This window comes from Pteropus medius, unplaced genomic scaffold, assembly GCF_902729225.1.
Source record: "Pteropus medius unplaced genomic scaffold, Ma_sr-lr_union100, whole genome shotgun sequence".
In the NCBI taxonomy this organism is placed as follows: Eukaryota; Metazoa; Chordata; class Mammalia; order Chiroptera; family Pteropodidae; genus Pteropus; species Pteropus medius.
Genome location: NW_024349801.1, coordinates 12,630,727 through 12,646,028, shown reverse-complemented (window position 1 = coordinate 12,646,028; position 15,302 = coordinate 12,630,727). Strand labels below are relative to the sequence as shown.

The window sequence follows — 15,302 nt, the reverse complement described above, 5'->3', positions numbered from 1 at the left end:
ATGGTTCTTATTTATTTTTATCTGTAGAAGATACTCTCCAAAAAAAGGTTATCAGCAATTCTTTCCTTCTCTGTGTATGCTGCTTCACTGATTAAGTCTATTACCCCTTTTCTTGAGTCGAGGCTGACATTGTGACTTTCCTCGAATGCAGCAGAAGTGATGTCATCTCTGGCCCTCTCCTTTAAGAAGCCTGGTGGCTCTCACTGTCTCTCTGGTAAAGCAAGTCACCTTGCTGTAAAGAAATTTGGACTATATTACTGAATGATGAGATACCATAAGGAAGGAGAAAGGCCATATGGAGGAATGCTGAGGCACCAGACATGTGAATGAAGAAGTCATATTGGGTCTTCCCGCCAAGCCCAACAGCCAACTGAATGCATCTGCATGAGAGCCCCCCACCCAAGTGAGACAAGTAGAAGAACCTTCATACTAAGCCCCAGCACACCCACAGCCAACCCATGGATTTATGAAAAATCATAAATTATTATATAGATAACTAAAACAATATCCATTCATTTTCTCTTCTATTAGACCATGAGCTCATAAAGGCAAGGACCATATCAAATTTATATCTGTATCGCCAGTTCCTAAACAGACAGAAATCTGAATTCATATATCACCAGAGGAGTGAGTATGTGAGTGGCTAAGGCAGAGTGCTTAAACAGAAAGCTATTGAATGAATTCTTTCCTGTCTCTATGAGAATACTATAAATGCAGAATCAAAGCCCAGGGAAGAAAAACATTAATACAATCTGACAATGTAAGCGAGGGGACCTCATCTTGAAAAACTATGCTCAATGTCCTGGTTAAACAGATTTCTTCCAAAATAGCCTGGCTGCCTATCGACTTCTAAGACAGATACAACATGCATAGGGAAGGGAACTGGAAAACTTGGATTTTGGATTTATTGCACCAAGTTGAAATTACAGAGGGAAACAGAAGGGAAATTAAATGTTCTGTGAAGTTTACATTTTTCTATCCGTTCATTCAGTGATTGCTTATCCATCTGTTTCAGCGCTAGAAAGTTGGGTCTTTAAGCATTGAAAGAGCCTCTTTCTGTCACTACTGCAGGATGATACCAAATGTACCACCTCTTAAGATTATACCTTGTCTAACAGAGCCTAGCTCTGTCCCTTTAAGCCTGACAGCCCATTCCCACATCAGAAGGCCTAAAAAGAAGTCATCTCCAGCAGCTTTTTCTCAAGCTTTGTCTTAAACCATCACCCTCTTGCTTCGTTTTTGCCTTTGTCTTTTCTGTCTAGGGTCTTGCATGCGCTCTCAGACTCTTACTGTACAAGAAAGGGTCTGACATCAAGCTCTCTACACCAACTGCCTTCTTTTCACATGAATTTCCCTTCTTCTGGTTACCGTGGACAAAATGAAAACCCTCATTCATATGGGCCTGGCCAAAGCATCCAGTGTAAATCTGTAATTTCTATGGTCCCTAATGTACACATGAGCTCCCAAATGAGGCCCAAATCCCATCTGTTGACCAACATTTCACATGGATCCTTTGAAATGGGGTAGAAAGGGAAACAAAAAATATCAAGAATATGACCCTCCTATTTGAGTAGATGCTAATGAAACCCAGTGCCAGATGTTCTCTGTAGTTTTCACTCCATTTTTCATCATGCGAAAAGTCATGCCCTCTCCAGTAATTTTTGTTAATTCCCAAGACCCTTATATTCTCACTGCCACTCCTTGCTGTAATTCCCTGAATTCACTGAATTCTTGTTCCTGGTTTTAATTATGCCAGATGTTCATTTATTGAGCCTCAAATATCTTTCTTACAGCATCAGATATTTCTTAGTCTTTCATATGTGAATGTAACAAAACCCAATCACTGTTGTCTAGAACATATGATCTAGTGGAGGTGACGGAAAAATTAATAGGCAATTAAACACTGTGGTAAGTGCTCAAGTGCTCCTACAGGACAATTAGAATGTGCTCCATAAGCACCTCATGCAGGGGGTGAGCTGGGAGGTCAGAAAAAGCTTACCAGGGAAGTAGAAGCAGAAGATACCTACATACTTACTACTCAAAGTGTGATCTATGAAAATAGACAAATTGCACAATTATAGCTAGAGATTTCAGTATCTCTTTCTTGCTCACTCTCTTTCTTGATAATTGACAGAACACATGGACAGGAAAATCAGCGAGGAGGAGGAGGAGTCCTGTGTTCCCTCAGCGATGCCCAGGAGGTTGCAGGACCCAAGAAAGGCTGGGCCCAATGGCACATCTACACAAACTAATATGTGGTCAGGGTTGGCAGAGTCCCATGTCCTGAGCATGCCAAGGAAGGGTGGAAGATCACCTGAAGGATCAGAAAACATGGACATCTTAAAGATCCCCTGGGAGAATGGACGACCAAGACCCAAATGCCCACTTAGGAACCCCCAAAAGTAAAACATGCAACATGACTCTTAAGGTGGCCATTATCATTACTATCAACCTGTCAAGATGTGGACAAAATAGAAAATGCTGGTTTTTAAAATAAAAGCAGATTTGTTTCATATCTTTGTGGACTGAGATTCAAGCTTCCTACATATACACGTACTGTGTATTAATGTTAAGTGTAGAAGGAACATTCATATTGGTTTCCTTTGGGGAGAGAGACAGGATATGGGGAGGGAATCTTCTTCTTCTCATTTTATCTATGTCCTTTCCAGTTAATGTACATCCATATTAGACTTTTCAAATTTAAAAAATGTAAACAGTAGCATTGGACCTTTTTTGTTTACTATTTATACAAATCATTATTATAAAAATCTAATTTTTTTCCTTAAGTAAACACAATGCAAAGCAGAGCAAAAGGGCTTAATAGGGGGTTTTGGCACATGGCCTTAAGTGGCTTGGCATTTTGTAAAGTTTCTATGAAGATAAAAATAAATATGTGGGGGGCGGGGTGTGAATAGGCAAGAGCACAAAGGATTTTTAGGGCAATGAAAAGATTCTGTATCATATCATAACAACTGATAAATTTGTCCAAACCTATGGAATGCACAACACCAAGAGTGAACCGTAATGTACGCTATGGACTTTGAGTGATCATGATGAGTCAGTGGAGGTTCATCGATTCCGACAAACACACCTCTCTGACAGATGGTGTCGATCGCAGAGGAGGCTATGTCTCTACCTTCCATTCGATCTTGCCATGAACCTAAAACTGCTCTAAAATAGTATTTAAAATATAAGATTTAAAAAAAAATTAAGTAAAATAAATATGACATACATTTTACTCCAGAATACATCCATTTTTTTTTTCCAGTTTATAGATTTTTAAAGCTACTTTCTGGTAAAATCACTTAATTCTCTTCCAAAAGCAGATAAATTTATCCAGGTAAAACGCTCAGCCCTTGCAGCATCTGGCATGGAGCATTCTGACACATTCACCACGAGATGGCAGCATCTGCCCACAGATGCTACAATCGGCCTAGCGTATCTCTGCAACATCTTGGAATATGCTTAAGGAACACGAGAGTCCTGAGCCCTCCCTACCTGTTGGGGGCAGAGGAGGGTGATTCAGAAAAGATCTGGTAGAGGATAGTCCTCTCCTAAGGTACACACACATGTTTCTGCCCTCATTCGCTTAGAAGGTCCTGTTACCTTTTAAACAGGTACGGCTATTTTAAACACACACACACAATGTCAAAGCTGAGAAAATGCCCCCAACACTGTATCTCAAGGATCTTGCATTAGTTCTTTACTTCCTATTTAAACACAGAAGTCGCTGAAGATGTAGCATTTTAAATAATAGTTTCAGTGTCCGAATATGTTAGCTCTTAATGTCAACCAGATCACCATAGGTGGGGGTTATACTCTGTACAGCCAGGAACTTCAGGAAACCACAAACAAATGAATCACCAATGTTCATTGAGTACTTTCTGGTGCCAGGCACCATAAAGTAACTTTATCCCCTTATTTCACTTCAGGTAACTGATTTTCATTGTGGGTTTGGTCACTTCTCCATTGTCTGACACTATCTACTGGTAGAAAAGAGATTCAAACTCAAATTTGTCTTATCACTAACCCCTTCTTTCTGCTATTACTTTATTGTAGTTTTCATTTACTTTATTGTAGCTTTTCCTACATTACTGGAGTGGGGGGACAAGACTATCCAGTTCTGAATAGTGTCATTTGTGGCTTTTTCCCTTTTACAAATAATATCCAGTTGAATTAAAAAACTTTGCCAAATGCTAAAGAGAAGTTTCCCACTACAGACAAGTCTTAAGTAAATAGAACAGAATGTGGAATTCTAGTCAATAGGAATTCTCAAAGGTATTGCATAAAATGCATTTTTCTGTGATCGGAACAGCACCAAAAATGTCTCATCATGTCCACAAAAGAACGTCTCAACCTACAGAAAAGTTTTACAAGAGTTATTTGAGCCAAAATTTTGAGGACATGCCTAGAAGCAAATATCAATGGATTGAGAAAATGCTCTAGAAAGTGGCAGTTTTGCAGTTTCTTTTATGCATTTAGGACCGAAGGTGAAATCCATTGGTGGTAGATCAAGAAGGTGGGAGAAAGCAAAGCAGGGGAATCTCTAGGACGGGATTAAAAGCAAAATGGAGAAACACACTCTTCCTTTACACTGGTGGGTACAGGTGAGTTAAAAATTAACACAGCACATAGAGATGGTGTGCAGGGAACAAGACAATATCGAAGGACTCTGTGATCTCCTGTTCTGGGGGTCTTGTGCTCTGAGGCCAGCAGTAGTGCCTTCAAGGGGTCCAGAAAAAAAAAATTAAACATTTCAAAGGTATGGTAGCCTAGCTGCATAAGAGCAATGGACAGGGCTGCTTAAGGAAAAGATTGGCCTTTGCTAAGGAAACTATAGGCTTAGGACAGTGACTACCTGCCATGACCTGCCTGGTTAGGAATTTGTGACCAGACCATCCTGTGTAGTTACTTTCAGTCACTGAGCTTGTCAGGCCTGCCATGTAGCACCTCCTGAAAGCTCGTCAGGTTTTATTACATGGCTCCTTTTTCGTTCACGACCACAAAAAAAGTTTTAAGTTACATAAAAATTGCCTCACTTGATCCCCAAAATGTTAATATATAAAATAAACTGTGCATTCTTAGTTTGAGGTTAGATGTTACACAACTCTGACCCAGAAGTCTTTTTTATCTGCTACTGCTGGCCCCAGGGCCATTTGATCAGCAAATCAATACAGTCTTAGGTTGCACTGATAAAAGAATAAAGTTCTAAGGAGTGGAAGAAATTGTCATCGTCTACTCTGCCTTAGTCATTTTGGTTACCTCTCCTGCTGGTGCTAAGTTCTACAACATTTCATAACGGGCTTCGTTTACCTGAAGAATGGATTTTGATGCCAATTTCTTATTATTACATTTAAGATGGGTTTCGTTAATCAGAGAAGAAAGATCAGGAAGGCCAGGGGCTCCAGGCCTGACATCCACAGTGTCTTCAGCTGTTTCTCCTGCCATGGGCTAAAGAAGGGATGGTTTAATCAGGGGAGCATGATGCCTGTACTCAAATATGCACGGCATTTTGTTTTGGGTTTTGTTTTGTTTTTTTCTGGCTCTGGTGATCAGATGCACACCTATCAATAGAAGGTACACAGTTTATCTCATTATAAGGAAGAGCATTGTCACACTGAGTGCTGTCCCACAACAGAACAGGTGGCCTGGTGAGGGCATCAGTAAATATTTCATGAATCAATAAGCACCATAAGCAGAAAATTCTTCCATATATATGATGTGTTATGCCAAATTCTAGATGCACAAAGGCGTTTGAGGTGGGCTCCGTCTCTGCCCTCACAGGGCCTTCACAGGGAAATAGACCAGGAAAAAAAAAAAGGAATTATAATTATAAAGCAGAAAATGTACTATAATAAGAACAGAGTACAAAGGAGCCCATCCAAGCGGCACCTGATCCTGGCCCTGGCTGGTCAGAGAAGGATTCCCAGAGAATAGTTACCTAATTTGAGACCTAAATAGTGAAGGGAGTTAAGTGAATAAGATAGGAGAGAGAGGATTTCTCACTGAGAACAATGTTCCTTCCTAAACACGGTTTTCTGTGACCTCCTTCACATATGTGATCTTTATAAACACAAAGAAAAACAGTCCATTGTTATCAGTTATCTGCTGCTGCATAACAAGCTACCCCAATGTTCTGTGGCTTAAAATCACAACCATTGATGTGCTCATGATTTGGCATTCGGACTGGATTCACACAGAACTTCTGGCTTGCCGGAGCTGCTCACTCACGTGGCCACAGTCATCTGACAGCTCAACTGGCATGAACTGGCCAAATTGCCTCAGCTGGCATACCTTGCTTCTCCTCCACTGGCCTCCCACCCTCTGGAAGGCTAGACAGAGCTTCTTTACACGGTGGTCTCAGGGCTGCAGTCCAAGAGGGAAAAGAAGGCTGTTTTTAGGCATCAGGGGACCCACACTCTGGAACCCAGAGAGCATCATTTCTGCCACATTCTATTGATCGAAGCCAGTTATAAGGCCAGTTTGGATTCAAGGAATAGGAATACAGACTCTTCCTTTTTATGGGAGATGCTGTACAATATTGTGGTTTTGTTTTTCAAACTATCACAAGTATGCTGAGAAAACTCAAACTGGAGAAAATTAAGGAAGACGCCAGAGAAGACATTGAGCTTGAGCTCAGTCTTAAAGGATGAGTAGTAAGATTCTGTTGAGGAAAGCAGGAGGAGCACCCATGTTACAATGGCATGGAGGTATCAGAGAGGGCAGGTGACCTGTTTTGAAAAAACACAGGGATTGGTATCAGGCTCAGGAAACAAAATTGTGGGGAAAGACACAGCAGAAGAACATCACCACACTTAGCATTGTCCCACATACATTTGGCTGCTTGGACAATGTCATTGAGGTGTTTGATAAATGAAGGACATCGAGAGAACATTTTTAATCAGAGGAGTTAGGCAATGAGACTTTTTCTTGTATATCTGAAATGCCATTTCATAGGTACTATATGAAGCAGCATCCAAGCTATTTTGTTCCCATGGATCTGGTTAAGACTTTAACTCTCTGTACTTCCTCTTGTCCCTGACTTAATCATCTGTGTGAATTCTGAGTCCTTTTTTTGATCACATCAATTCACTCAGAGTGGAGGGGAGAGGGGATGTCTGTCCTCAGCAAGTTGCAAAGACCCCAATCTGACATAATGGACACCGAAACTAAAGGACCATTATGACAGAATATATGAAGGCAAATGGCTAACATTTAAGCCAATACATGTGATCGTCCTCCAGTTGGATTTTCACAGGATTTTTGTTTCTATTTGTTCTTAATCAACAGGAGGAGGATATTTTATTGTTACAAGGCTGGAGAGAAAAAGAACTGAGATAGCAATTCTGGAACTAATCAACTTTAGCAAAGCCTCACAGAGGTGGCTTACATTGCCCAAGGTCACATGGCCCAAATGATTTAAGCCACAAGAACAGATAGTAAATATTTCCTCGAATTGTGGTCACTCTGGGAGCGGGAACTAACATGACTCATGATTAAAGTGCAGTCACAAAAGACCACATATTGTTGTGTGATTTCATTTATATAAAAGGTCCAAAATAGGCAAATCTATGGAGACAGAAAGTAGATTAGTGATGGCCTAGTAGTGCAGGGGGTGGGGGAGGGGAAGGAATAGAGGTTAGCTGCTAAAGGATGCAGGATTTCTTTGGGAGATGATGGAAATCTTCAAAAATTGATTGCGGTGATGGTTACGTAACTCTGTAAATATATTAAAAACCATTCAATTGCATACCTTAAATACATGAATTATATGGCATATGAATGATATATCGATAAAGCTGTTCCCAAAATTAAATTAAGTTAAAGCGCAAACTCTCTTTTTACACAAATCCTGTCATTTGGAGGCTGGCTGGCAACCATCCTCTAATCTAACCTCAACGCAGAGAAAGTGTTTTCAAAATCAGTGGGAGTCATGTTCTCAAGACAAATATAAGTATAATAAATGTTTTCTGCTCCCTAATTGTGCCCTTTGTTTAACTCAAAGGGAGCACCTACAGAAATGCGGGTCAAGAATCCATTAAGTGAACAGAAAACTTTTGTGAGACTGTGGATGACATGTCCCTGGGCCTCAGATTGACTATGTTTTGATAGATAAAAAGGAATCCCTCAGGGACAGACAGGTCTGGGGCTATTCTTGCTGCAAGGTGGGTTCATCACTAAACTGTCTTTCTAACAAAGTACGTTCTAGGTTATACAGAATCCTAAAAAAATTAGATGAGTGAATCTAATATCCAGCCAATATTTGAGCCGAGAATCAGCAAGACAGCAGCTGCCAGGGGAGACTCCTCTTGGTTGGCTTAACACAGACCAAGATGAGCACGACCATGATCACGTATCCTGTTCATGAGGACTTTCACAGGCTGTGGGTCTTATGGGAAACTCCCCTCAGTCATTGTCATGGAAGAGTTATTATCACATCTTTTTGCACATGAGGAAACTAAGGCTCAGAAACATCAGAATCATTGGGCTTAGCTTTTGCAGACATAGAGCTGTTAGTTCAAATGCCACGAATACAACTAATTAGCCCTGTGACTTTGGGAAAATTTTTTAATCTTTCTGAGTTTTACTCTTCTCATCTTTATAACGATGATGATAACATCTCTCTCATAGTCTTGTGAGATCTGGAGGAGAATTTATTCACACACACACACACACACACACACACACACACAGAATGCCTGGCAATGCAAAAGAGTTTTGCATGTGGTTATTAAACTGTGACCTCTGGAGTCAGAATTCTTGAGTTAAAATTCCAGGCCTGCCATCTGCCAAAACTCACACATTTAAGAACTTTAGTTTCTCTGTGCCACATTTCTTTATCTGTAAAATGGAGATGATAATAGCAGCTGCCCATAGATTTGTTGTGAAATTTAAAGACGATAAAGACATATAAAATCCATCATAAATAGTCAATAAATGGTAAAAATAAAGATGATAATGATAATAAAGCTAATAATTATATTAACTCTCAAATAATTTGTTCAGGGTCACATAATAGGTAAGAAGAAAGTGGGTTCCAATTCTAAGTCTTCTGACTTTAAATACTGATGTTTGGGTGGCTCCATAGTGTAGCGGTTAGCACGTCTGCTTTACACACAGAAGGTCCTGGGTTGGCACCCCAGGTGGAGCCATGGACTATACCCCAGGTGAGCCAGGCCCCGGATGCGCACTGCAAGCATGTGGGAGGAGATGCCCCACCTTCAGAGATTAAGTTCTTAAGGGGAGACAGCAACATCTGTAGGTGAAGGGTGGAAGGGTGGAGGAATTAAAATTTTAAAAAACAAATAAATACTGATGTTTTTCCATTATTAGACAAGACCACAAAGTCAAGAGCAAGTGTAGAAAATATTTTGAAATCTCAAAGGGTCTTTGGTGGCAGAAAGTCTTCAGTAACATTCAAGAAACAGTAGACTCTTCTTAAAAATAAAAGAAAAAGGAACACTTCCTAATTCATTGGATGAGACCAATATTATTGCCCTAATTCCAAAACTAGATAAAGGCATGACAAAAAAAGAAAAGTACAGACCAATCTCTTTTATGAATATAGATGTAAAAACCTCAACAAAATACTAGCAAAGTAAATCCAACAGCATATAAAAATAATTAGACACTATGACCAAGTGAGATCTATCCCAGGAATATAAGATCAATTCAAGGTATGAAAACCAATCAATGTAATACACCATATCAATAGAATAAAAACGAAACCAGACAATCATCTCAGTAGATTCAGAAAAAGCATTTGACAAAATCCGACATCCTTTCATGATAAAAACACTCAACAAACCAGGAATAGAATGGAACTTCATCAACCTAATAAAGGGCAACTATGAAAAATCCACAGCTAATATCATATTTAGTGGTGAAACCTAAAAGTTTTCCCTTAAGATCAGAAACAAGAAAAGAATGTCCACTCTTGTCACTTCTACTCCATGTTCTACTGGAGGTGCAACACTGTACCAGGGCAATGAGGCAAGGAAAAGAATTAAAGATATCCAAATTAAAAAGGAAGATGTAAAATTTTCTCTATTTGCAGATGACATGATCTTATATATAGAAAGCCCCAGAGAATCCACTAAAAACTCTGAGAGATCATAAACAAGTCAGCGAGTTGCAGGATACAAGATCCAAGTATAAAAAGTAGTTGCATTTCTATACAACAGCAATGAAGAATCCAAATATGAAATTCATAAACAGCATCAAAAGAATAAATGCAATGAATAAATTTAACCAAATAAGCACAGCACTTGTACACTGAACACTATAAAACACTGTTGAAATTAAGAGGATTTAAATAAATGGAAAGAAACTCCATGTTTGTGAACAGAAGACAATATTGTTCAGATGGCAATACTGCCAAGTTGATCTCCAAGATCAACACAATCCCTCACAAAATCTCAGCTGGCTTCTTGGCAGCAATTGATAAGCTGATCCTAAAATTCATATGGAAATTCAAGAGACCCAGAATACCCAAAGAAACCTTGAAAAAGAACAAAATTAGAGTACTCATATTTCTTAATTTCAAAACTTACTACCAAGCTACAGTAATAAAGACAGTGTAGTACTGGCATTTTTTAAAAAAGACAACTGGGGGAAATTTAAATCATTTCTTCAATTAAAATAATTAATTAATTAATTAATTCTAAATAAATAAATAAATAAATAAATAAAGAGACAACTAGATAAATGTAATAGAATTAAGACTCCAGAAAAAAAAGGCTCAAACATCTAGCGTCAATTGTTTTTCAACAAAAACGCCAAGAGCATTCAATAAAGAATAGTCTTTTCAACAGCATTGCTGGGACATCTGTCTAGTCACATGAATAGAATGAAGTTGGACCCCTACCACACACCAAATACAAAAATTAACTCAAAATGGATCAAAGACCTAAATGTAAGGGCTAAAATCATAAAACTCTTAAAGAAAACATAAGAATAACTCTCTGTGACCTTGAATTAGAACATGGTTTCTTAGACATGGCACCAAAAGCACAAGAAACAACAACAAAAAATTGAACTTTACCAAAATTTAAAATTTTTTGCATCAAAGGTCATTTTCAATAAAGTGAAAAGACAACCCACAGAATTATGTAAAGTACTTTTACCTCAATGATAAAAAAATGAATAATCAATATTTTAAATGGGCAAAAGACACCTCCAAAGATGTACAAATGGCCAATAAGCACATGAAAAGAAGTTCAACATCATTTAGTCATCAGAAAAATGTAAATCAAAACAACAATAAGATATTTCTTCACACCCAAAAGGATGGCTATGATTTTAAAAAGAAGGAGAAAGGAGGGAAGAGGAAAAAGATGAAGAAAAAGAATAGCAACAGTTATGGTCACCAGTGACCTTTGTTTTCTCATTGTTGCTGGTGGAGCCTTTTCTCTAGTAACCTTACTCCATTTTTTCTTCACCCAGATGGAAAGGAAAACTTTCTGCCTTCTAGGCAGCCAAACCCATAAGAATGACAATCTGGAATCTGACAGCTTTGGGTTCTACTTCTACCTATACCGTGAACTCACTCTTGATTTGAAGCAAGTCATATTCCTTATCAAATCCTGTATTTTTTTTTCTTGCAACCATTATTTACACACATTCTAAACAGTTACTACAAGATATTTTAAATTTTTAAACGGCTAATACAAGGAAATGTAAAGTGAACTGTTTATGACACTAAAACTGTTTAAAATATCTTTTCTTCTATTGATGTTATTGGTATTATTCCATTGTGAGCCAGAAAAGTGACTTTAGCAACTCTATAAAAACCAGTAATCAATTTCTTGAGATTTCTCAGACTGATGTTTGAGAAACCAAGTCAATTTTTCATAAAAACTGGCTTTTGTTCAGCTTCCCTCTCTCCCCGAGGTAAGTAAACAGGTGCGTGTCCCCTCCATGTGACCTTCATCCCATACTTCCCCTCGGGAGAACTAGCGTGAAGGGAGAAGCTCGGCAGGCTGTTTTCCCTCTGGACTGGGGGGACCACCCCTTCATTACAGGTGACAACTCTGGGTTCTGGGTATCAGGTGCAATGAATGTAGAAGGTGAGTTTTGGAGTGCATATGCTGACAGCTCCCCACAGCTTTGAGGACTGAGCACTGGAACTAAGGACCTTCTGGAAATGTCCTTTTCTGATTGATTGGGGCACTTCCTGGTTAAGGGGATCCCAAGTGTGGCTGAAATGGAAGAAGGCTGTGGACTCCCAAATGTTAGGTGTGTAAACTGGTGGGACCGGGGGAGGTGGGCTACAGATTTCGACTTGAATGTCTTGCCTGGTCTCCGTGATGGCGTTTCTGTTTCCGGTTGGCTGGGAACCAGCTTTCTGCTCTTCTAGCAAAGTGAGGTGATACCCAGGAAGTGATGGAGATGTGGTCAGTGCGCTCGCTGGGCACCCGTCCGGTGTGGGAGATGGGAAGCTATGGCGATCTATAGCGGTGTTTGGGGCCCTGCAGTGGGTGTTGCTGGAACAGCACCTGGGCTTTCTGGGACGTTTGGCCTTATTTATTTCTTGGAGGGATCAATAAGTGAATGAAGACCAATTAGGAACCACATGGTTCTGGTAGGAGTCAAGAGGCTTCAATTTCCACCCAGGCCCGCCCGGCCGCGCCCCAGCCGCGCCCCAGCCGCGGATCCCCTAGCCGCCGCCGCGTTCGAGCCTCCAGCTCCCCCCACCACACACACCTGCATTTTCCCATCTGTAAAGTCAGGAAGTTGAGCTAGATGGTCTGGGTGTTCTCACGCAGTTTGATATCGTTGTTTCATTCTGAATCACTGGCATCTAAAGGCAGCTTTTGATCCAGCAGCTCCATGGTTTGTCAGCAGGGCCTTCTGCAGCAGCCATCTGGTCCCGTGTGCAATTGTTTCCCCTGGCCCCAACAAGCAATATCTGGAGACAGAAACAGTTCGAGCCCATCTGGGTGTTTTCAAGGAGGCTGCACCACATCCCTCATGGTCAATGCCCCTACTGATGTCACCCTTACTATCTTGGAAATACTACCTCCAGTTTGGGGGACAGCCTGTGTCCACTAAATCAATGGCTTGGACTGCTGTGATCCTGATATTTTCTTTTAATAATTCAAAAAACAAGAACCCTCATTGAAGGTATGTGAAAAGGTTCACTACCACCCACCTGGGCCTGGAAGTGAGGCCAGATACATGGCTTAGATTAAAGCAAGAGAAGAGCTTCAAATTGAAGTTAAAGTTTGTTCTTACTTTTGTGGCTGTGTCAGACCCTTAGCAAGATCCAAACATAAATTATTGTGAATGTGCACCCTGGCTTCTGTTCCTCCAAGCCATACATAGGAGGTACTCAAATTCTCTTCACTGACAAGCACAGGAATCTCTCCTCAGTACAGGCTCCAGCCTTGGCTTTGAGGTCACTGACTGCATCCTCTCCCTGCCCGCAATACCGTCCGCTGAGTGAGGCCTCGGGCTTGTCTGAATCCTTCATCATCACCTTCAGGGCCTCCCACTTGCAGGGAAAGGAATGTTGAAAACCTGGTTGGTTCTTACTTACCAATCTGTAACCTTGAGGCAGTCATGTAGACGCTCTGGGCCTCAGACACTCTTCCTCAGTGAAATGGAGCTGATTACCCTGTCATGAAAACCCCATCAGACGGCTGGTGAGACATCTCTCACCCCTTCCCAACTTGTGCTGTAATATCTGGGAGCATCTTGGCTTTGTCTGGCTATCTGTACCTAATTCTCTGATGTCTTCCAGCCTTAACAAGCTCTGCTCCTTCATCTTAGTAACATCTTTCCTTTTTTTTTTTTTCTTTTTCTCAAAAGACTTTTACTCACTCTTCTAGACTCAGGTGAAGTGTTTTCTCCTCCAGGTGGACTTTCTTGACATCCCAAGCTGAGTGCTTCTGCTCTGCATGCCTCCAGCAGTGGCATATATTTTATGTTTGTCACAGCACTTAGTGAACCCGAAATCACAGTTTCCCACCTTCGAGATGCTCGCAGGCTTGTGACAGATGCAGCATATTCTTTTATAATTGCCCTTTTCTACAATGTCTCTCTAGGGTGGCTAACACTACTGTAGCCACTTAATGGCTAACTGTTGAGAGTGAAGGTATGGGGGGGCATGGATCAAGGGAGTAAAGGGACCCAAGGGGTATGAGTGCAGCACTGGTGTTGTCTGTGACATGGAAGGAGGCTAGCACCTGCCTCTCTGTTGGGCAACAGATCCTGCAAGGCCTCATCGAGGGTTACATTGAAGCAGATTGGACTCTGAGGGCACTAGGGAGCCTCTGATGGGGTTTGAGCAATAAAAAGATATGGCTGGTCATATGTTTTAGAAGGATCCTGCTGGCTGCTCCACAGGGAATGTCCTGGAGAGGCAAGACTGGAGTCACATGGTTCAGTGAGGTGCTTTTGGTGTGATCAAGTGAGGGCTGACGGTGTGGTCACGTGGTTGGAGAGAGGCAGGTGGCTTCTACTTCCTGTGGTAATAACAGATAGCCAGGGCTGAGTCCAGGCTCTGTCCCTCCGTGTTATAGACTTTGGGCACCAACTCTAGAGCATCGTTGTCAGAATTAATGAGGGAATAAATGTCTTAGTAGTAGTATTCCAGACATGCTCTGCAGGTAAACTGGGGAGTATGGGAGCTTAGGGAGAGCTGATCAAGGACGACTCTTAGATTTCTGGTTTCAGGAAATGGGAAGATAAGTCAGAAATGACTCAACAGTGGGCATGTCAGGTCTTGGGATAGGAGGGAGGAGGACAGATTCTGGATCTGAGGGTGGAATATGTTCAGGCCCTCACATCCCGGCCCCCGCCAACTCTGCAGCCCAGTTCTCACCTGACATGGGCAGGGCAGGATGGATGAAGCATAGGTATCCCAAAGGGGCAGAACTGACTGGAAAAAACAACAGTCCAACTATCTGAAAGGCTAGGCCCTTTCAGTGTTCTGTGTGGCCCTAGGTAAGTCACCTTATCATGTGGGGCCTGAGTTTACACATGTGGGAATGAGGGGGACAACTGTGCCCAGGCCTAGTCTCCCAGACACTGAAAGCCAGGAAGTACAGATGATGTGGAAACACTTCCTCTTCCTTCGAGGTCCCACTCATGTGCCACTTGCTCCACGTTACCTCCCCTGGCTCTCCAGCCAGAAGCAACCCCTCTCTACTCTGGGCTCCTAAAACCTCCACTCTGAGCACTTACAGGACTGCATCTGGCCTCTGCCCACCCCACGGGCTGGCACACGGGCTGGCACACACAGGCATTCACTGCCACGGGTGCTGCTCTGTGCTTCCTCCCTGCAAGGAGCCAGCACA

At 41.4% G+C, this 15,302-nt stretch overlaps 1 pseudogene; it reads right to left on the bottom strand.

The window, feature by feature from the left end:
- Positions 1-11,387: 11,387 nt before the first annotated feature.
- LOC120622802 (RAD9, HUS1, RAD1-interacting nuclear orphan protein 1-like) lies at positions 11,388-13,474 on the bottom strand (annotated as a pseudogene).
- Between the last annotated feature and the right edge of the window lie 1,828 nt (positions 13,475-15,302).